This window comes from Choristoneura fumiferana, chromosome 14 (genome assembly GCF_025370935.1).
Source record: "Choristoneura fumiferana chromosome 14, NRCan_CFum_1, whole genome shotgun sequence".
Taxonomy (NCBI): Eukaryota; Metazoa; Arthropoda; class Insecta; order Lepidoptera; family Tortricidae; genus Choristoneura; species Choristoneura fumiferana.
Window position 1 is genome coordinate 14,211,723 of NC_133485.1, and position 6,854 is coordinate 14,218,576.

General features: G+C 40.1%; 1 protein-coding gene across 24 annotated transcripts in view; it reads right to left on the bottom strand.

The window, feature by feature from the left end:
* Trpm (transient receptor potential cation channel, subfamily M) overlaps positions 1-6,854 on the bottom strand; it is a 343,650-nt gene that overhangs the window by 114,442 nt on the left and 222,354 nt on the right. The gene's annotated exons all lie outside the window — the stretch shown is intronic.

A 6,854-nucleotide genomic window follows, 5' to 3' on the forward strand; every position in this document is an offset into this window, starting at 1 on the left:
TTATCGTGGATTTTCTATGTACAGTCGAACAAACTAAATCATGTTCATGTATAATTTATCAAGGTGCAAAAAGACTTCACCCGTTAAAGAATCCCACTACTAATATTATCAATGCGAAAGTTTGTAAGTCTATTTGTTTGTTTTCATCACACTTGCACGTAAACAGTGTCGAAACAGGCAGGCTACCTTGGTTGCAACCCCCCAAATACCCTCGACCTTAATGTGCTTGTTATGAAACCCGTGGTCGGTAAATGAGCCATTGCCTGTACTAATTTTCTTGTCATGAAGCCCAAGGTCGGTAAATGAGTCATTGCCCGTACACTGCGGCGCGCGCTGCTGCTCTGTGCGCACGCTGCGGGGGGGAGGGCGGCCTGGAGCTGGCACTGCCAAGAGCGCAGTCAGCGGTGTCGGCAAGTTTTAAAAAAGTATTAGTTTTTCTTTTACAAATATACAATTTTACTCGCAAATATGATGAAAAACATTGTATGTCGCACCGGGCGATACTAAAATTACGAAAATTACCTACTCAGTCTTCGACTTCGGGCTTCTAATAGACTCTCGTTCGTAATTCCTTATTTACCGCCCTTAAGACACAATGTACTTTTATTACCTTCCTAAATACGTCACTGTGTTGCACGTGAAATAACTAGACTTTCTAATAGGGACGCTTTGATATTTTTTTTCCAGGTTATATTGCTTTGAGTCTCCATCGTCAGCCAAACTAATAGTTTTCTATATCCAATAACAGCCATGACACAAGGAATGTATCGGCTCCTTGGCCGCGATCCGAAGCCCCAGGCACGGCAACTCAAAGAAGATTTAAGTCCCAAGCAATAAAGACTTTGCCTTAGTATTTTGTGGAGCTTGAATGAAGACTGGAACTTTGGAAGTAGACAAGGGGATTTAATTTTAAACGAAGCCTTAATAAGAGTTGAGTCACAGAATAAGTAATAATAGTACAGGTAAGTAGTTGAGTGTATGTTCGTATATTGATTTTTACTATAACGATTAACACATTTAGGTTGAGTGAGCTGTTTTGCGCCATTTTGTACCTTTTATTTCCACACGTGGGTGATTTGGAAAGTTTATAATAATACACTCCTGTTTTATTTTTGCTCAGTTTATTTTTTTTATATTTTCTTCATTTAATTACCTACTAAATATGTGATATTTGCTGGCGTTAAGCGACTTGGTTTGATCGCGGTGGATCAAGACGTTTTCTATGTTGATGACGTACTCGTTTACGCCCAGCCCACGGCTTCACCCTCGCAGAAAAATGAAAAATGAGCTAGTTCTAAAAATATCATCAGTAAAAATCCTTAGTGAACTTCTATAATAATTAGAGTACATGTTTGATAAATCGCAAGACTTTAACTCAGTGACTTAGTCGGTATAATTATATCCTATCAGTCAGTCATTATGTTACTGCTTTATAATGTTAAGGTACATTTGAAAAAAGTTGATTTCATAGGCGTGAGGTTTCCTTTGATACCCATCTCAGCCTATATACGTCCCACTGCTGGGCACAGGCCTCCTCTCAGAACAAGAGGGCTTGGGCCATAGTTCCCACGCGGGCCCATTGTGGATTGGGAACTTCACACGCACCATTGAATTGCTTTGCAGGCGTGTGCAGATTTCCTCACGAAGTTTTCCTTCACCGCAAAGCTCGTGGTAAATTTCTAATGTAACTCCGTACATGAATTTCAAAAAACTCAGACGTGCGAGCCGGGGTTTGAACCCACGACCCTCTGCTTGAGAGGCGATAGGTCAAACCACTAGGCCATCACGGCCACCTTTGTTATATTCAGGATAAACGTAAAATTTGTGTGCGAGTGTAACCAAGGAAAGAACATTATCATCAACATACGACACACCCCAACAATAGAACTTTGAGGCTTCCAGTATGTAATCAAACATTAATTTTAATACGACATTCGCGGTTTCGCAAATTACTTCTTCCCTTTATTTGTATTAACAGCAATTTTAACGAGCTCGGCTTTATTTGGGTCGCATAATGACTAAACTTTGTGAAGGAACGGTGGATATTTGAATGCCTTACGGCGTTTGGATACCAAAGGGACTATTAGAGCTCAGTTTACTTTAATAGTAAAAAGTACGTCACAGAATCGACACATGTTTGACAACCGCTCTACCACCTACTAGCCATTACACCGCCGGCGGTATAGACATATAGTAGCAGTCGATTGTGTATCGGAGAAAATAGTTAGAATCACTACGTCAGTCTAAGTCAGCGCCTTTATTGCAAGCTTTTATTTAACTTGGATCGTTTGTATATTTGTAACTTTGCCTGTAATCATGGTTTCAAAATTTGCAAACCATATTCGTACCACTTTCTGTTATCTGATTGAGCTTAAATTTGGCATACTTAGGTGCTTCTGTCATCAAACACCATATTATCCATACTTTATCATCATCATCATCATCCCAGCCTCCACCTGCTGGGCACAGGCCTCCTCTCAGAACAAGAGGGCTAGGGCCATAGTTCCTACGCGGGCCCATACTTTATACTTTATAGTATAATAAATGCGAAAGTGTGTGTGTTTGTATGTTTGTGTGCTTGTATTCGCAAGCATGCGGGCAGCGAGTGTCCATTCCACTCGCCGTTCGTTCGCGCGTGGCAACCTCGCGAGTGAAGCGATCCGGTGACGCTACGGAGTTGATTACGAAACAGAAAAAACTAGCGGAACTGCCAAAAGCTTCAACTTGTACCGAAACCCGTGTCGCCGGAAATGCGCACATGCGCATTGGACACACACTTTGAAATCTTGGCGCTTATTGGTCATTAGCTTCTATTCGAAAAAAGGTAATAACTTTTGAACCGGTAACAATTTTAAATCAACGTTATACTTATATATATCGCTGAGAGTCCATTGTGCAGCTACGTAGCGCCACATCACCCTGACTAGCGGAACTAATTTGACGAGAGTGTCAAGATTGTCAAGTTAGTTTCGCTATTTACTAATAGGTGTCAAATTTTGTAGATGTATATTGTATGTAGAATATATTGACTCGGATAACTCACGTCTTAAATTGACTTTAGATCGACATGTTTCGGATACACGATTACGGATGTACGGATTAGCCCGAAACATGTCGAGCTAAACTCGATTTAACACGTGAGTTATCCGGGTCAATATATTTAATATGAGTGAGTCTCACGGTAGTTTCATGTTCAAAATTGTATATATATAGCATTGTAAAATGAGCTCCATGTGAATACATTAAGATCCCACAAAAACATTTCATGTTAAATGTTGCCAAGACGAGACCGTGTAGCTCGCACTGTCAAAAAGTAATCAGTTCTCTTGTAGAGCCAAGTTTCTAACCCTACGTGCCCAGCTCTAAATCTATAAGCCCTAATTTTACACTAAAGTTGCGACGAAATACTACAGCAGTAGCTCGTAGCTCGTAGTTCGTAGCGCGTAGCAGCGTTTTCCCGCTATTAATCTCGTAGGCGTGCAAACCGTGGACTAAACTGGCGAGTCGGCCGCACGAACCTTTTGCAATTCGTCATATGGGCTTGAACTTAAAAATCTATTCAATCTTTTACTCTTTCCGTGCGGAAATGTAGATTTTAGAAGCGGCTGCTTGACATTTCCACTAGTTTTTCTGTTCCGTGGAGTTGATGTAGTGAGCGCATACCCATACAAATTGATATGAAGAATACTAACCGCTCGAGGCGAGGTAGTGTTGATCGGGTGCCGGGTGGCTGTAATGAGCTGTAACCAGGTGGTAGGACCTTGTGCAAGGTCCGCCCGGATTGCTACCACCATCTTGCTCGCTAATCCTGCCGTGAAGCAGCAGTGCTTGCACTGTTGTGTTTCGGCGTGGAGAGTAAGACAGCCGGTGAAATTACTGGCACGTGAGGTATCCCATCTTAGGCCTCTAGGTTGGCAACGCGTCTGCAATACCCCTGGTGTTGCAGATGTTTATGGGCGGTGGTGATCTCTTACCATCAGGAGACCCACTTGCTCGTTTGCCATCCAGTCGAATAAAAAAAACCTTTAATATCAAAAGTAAACAAGCCCAACACCAGCCTGTATAAAGTCCTGATCTGCATCATATATCATCCCTGTTTACCTTCCGCCCCATGCATGCATCCGAGAATAAACAACGGGACAGTAATAGCAGACAAATAGAAGGAATTATGCAAGAAGCGTGGAAATTGAAATGCATATTTTCCAGATCATGGCTGTGAGTGAAAAATGTTATAAAAGTATCTTTCTTGCAAAAGAAAGGCGTTGGGCGCAAGGCTTTTTGTCATATTTGCTAAAACATTATACCTACACCAGTATACGTTTGCACAGCTTACATTAAAAAAAAGGAGGTGCAGCGCAAATATATGGCATTAAAGCACGGACTCGTTACCTAGGTACAAACATGTTAAGTGAAATCAGTTATTTGCTACTTCAATGATTCTGAAATATACTTTTTCTATAAAATGCAATATGTCTTTAAAACCTAAAAGAAATTAAACTTAGTTTTGATGTACCTACCTATCCATGTATCGTCCCGAACAACGATTGCACAACTTCGTATGGCTCTATGTCATTTTATTCTAACACAGCAGTTTTAATGACTTCGTAAGTAAAAGTTTAACCGGTCATTTGAACCTCTAAATAACAAAACCAGGCAGATATCCGCCCTTTCGGGAAACTCGACAAGTCCCGATTATACCCGAACGTGCGGAAACTGGTTAGCAACTTTTCGGGATCCTGTTTACACCGATTATACTCAGCGGCACAAAATTTGGCCCACCCATCGTACAAAATTACCGATTCTGCATACATTTGAGGGCGAGATTTTTTTCCGCTCAGTGTATTATGAAAAACGTATTCCTGTTGACCTTTTAGAGAGGCTCAGAGTCACGCAACGAACTATGGAGAGAGCTATGCTTGGAGTTTCTTTGCGCGATAGAATACGGAAATCGTCGAAGAACTAAAGTCACCGACATACGAGTAGCTGGAAATATGCAAGTTGAAGTGGCAATGGCGGGAACATTGCTCGAAGAACAGAATATAACCGTTGGGGGAGAAAAGTCCTCGAGTGGCGACCACAAACCGGAAGACGAAGCGTTGTGAGGCCTCCCACCAGGTGGACTGACGACATCGTGAGAGTGGCCGGAAACCGGTGGATGCAAGTGGCGAGTTGTAGTTAATTTTGGCAGTCTAGGGCTCCCCCTTAGAACGCCACAATGCACAACGCCTTTGTTCAACAGTCGACGTCTTTCGGCTGATGATGATGATGACGTGTCCTCAGTGCTGTTACTAGCTGCGTCCTGATGTTGAAATTTTTGTTGTTGTATTTTACTGTTTTCTAACAAGCAACCCTTATACTTTCGCCGTCATATCACATACATAAACTACCTAACTAACGCAATGTCTATCAACTGAGTTTGTTCTTTTGTTTTTATACAATACCTGCCTTTTCCCTTACGTATATATTATAACTTCTACAACAGTCACAGAACACGGTGTGACGGTAGGCTAAGAAGCGAAATTCATTTGTTTCTATTAGTACCGTCGGAAATTGAGCCTCGGAGTGTATTACAGTTAGTTTGTACGGTCGCAATCCCCAGGATGTTTGCTTCTGACTAAATGAAAAACTGTTTATTGCGGCGTTTCAGTACACTTTTAGAGTTCTATAAACTTGGCAGGAAAAAAAGGAACGTTTTTATAGGATCCCTTCATTGTCTTTCAGTCTAGCTAATTTTCCCTGAAACTACTGAGCCGATTTAGTTGGAAATTATGTACCGCGCCACCTGCATTATCTGCCACAGCTGAGCGTGCAAAAATATCTGACATGTCTAGCGGCCCTAGAAGTAGAATCATGTATCAGATATCTATGTACGCTTTGTTGTCATTGGTGCTGTTAAATGTGATGCCGTCTCCGTCTATTCGAACAAAACAAATAAAGAGGGCATCACACCGAACTGCCAGTTAACATAAATCAATGGATGGTGAAACAGCCCTTAATAATATAATTCAGTAACTCCAATACAAACGTGAAAGAAAAAAATGAAATTTAAACGTTGGAAGTTCCTTTTCGAGGATAAATTAGAAAGAAAATCTTTGCAACTATCACATGTAACTAATCAAAGAGGAAGCGGTGCCAGCATCTTCGGGACCTTGCATAACTATCCTAAGTAGGTAATTTGTTTTAGTGTTAGGATTTTGTTTTTATTTAATTTTTATTTAATGTAAATATTTAAGTTTAGGATAAGTAGTATTATATATAAATTTAAATATAAAAAATATTTAACCAAGCTACTTTTTCATCTTATAGTTTATAAATTAATTAGTTACTAGTTGCTAGGACACATACTTAAATTTCTCTTTCTTATAAAACTAAATTACTTATTTCTGGTTATCTTATTTTAACGGCTAAATTTAATCTAAATAGATTTAATTATTAATTTAATAGTTTTTATGTTGTTTTTTTTTAATAAATCTATTTATGAATAGCTGTTCTTGATAGAGACGAAATGGCGAAAAAGAGCAGAGGCCCATCACTGGGACACCTTAACAGGCTAAAAAAGGCATTTTAATTAGGTTCACAAATCAAATGAAAGGGCTTGTTTTTAGAATCTCAGTTTTAGGGTTCCGTGCCAAAGGGCTGCCAACGGGACCCTATTACTGAGACTCCGCTGTCTGTCTGTCTGTCCGTCTGTCACTGGGCTCTATCTCTTAAGCCGTAAAAGATATACAACTGGAAAGTTTCACAGATTATGTATTACTGTGGCCGCTATAACAAAAAAGAACAAATACTAAAAATAGATAGATAGATAGATAGATAGATAGATAGATATAATCTTTATTCTTCAAAACAAAGAC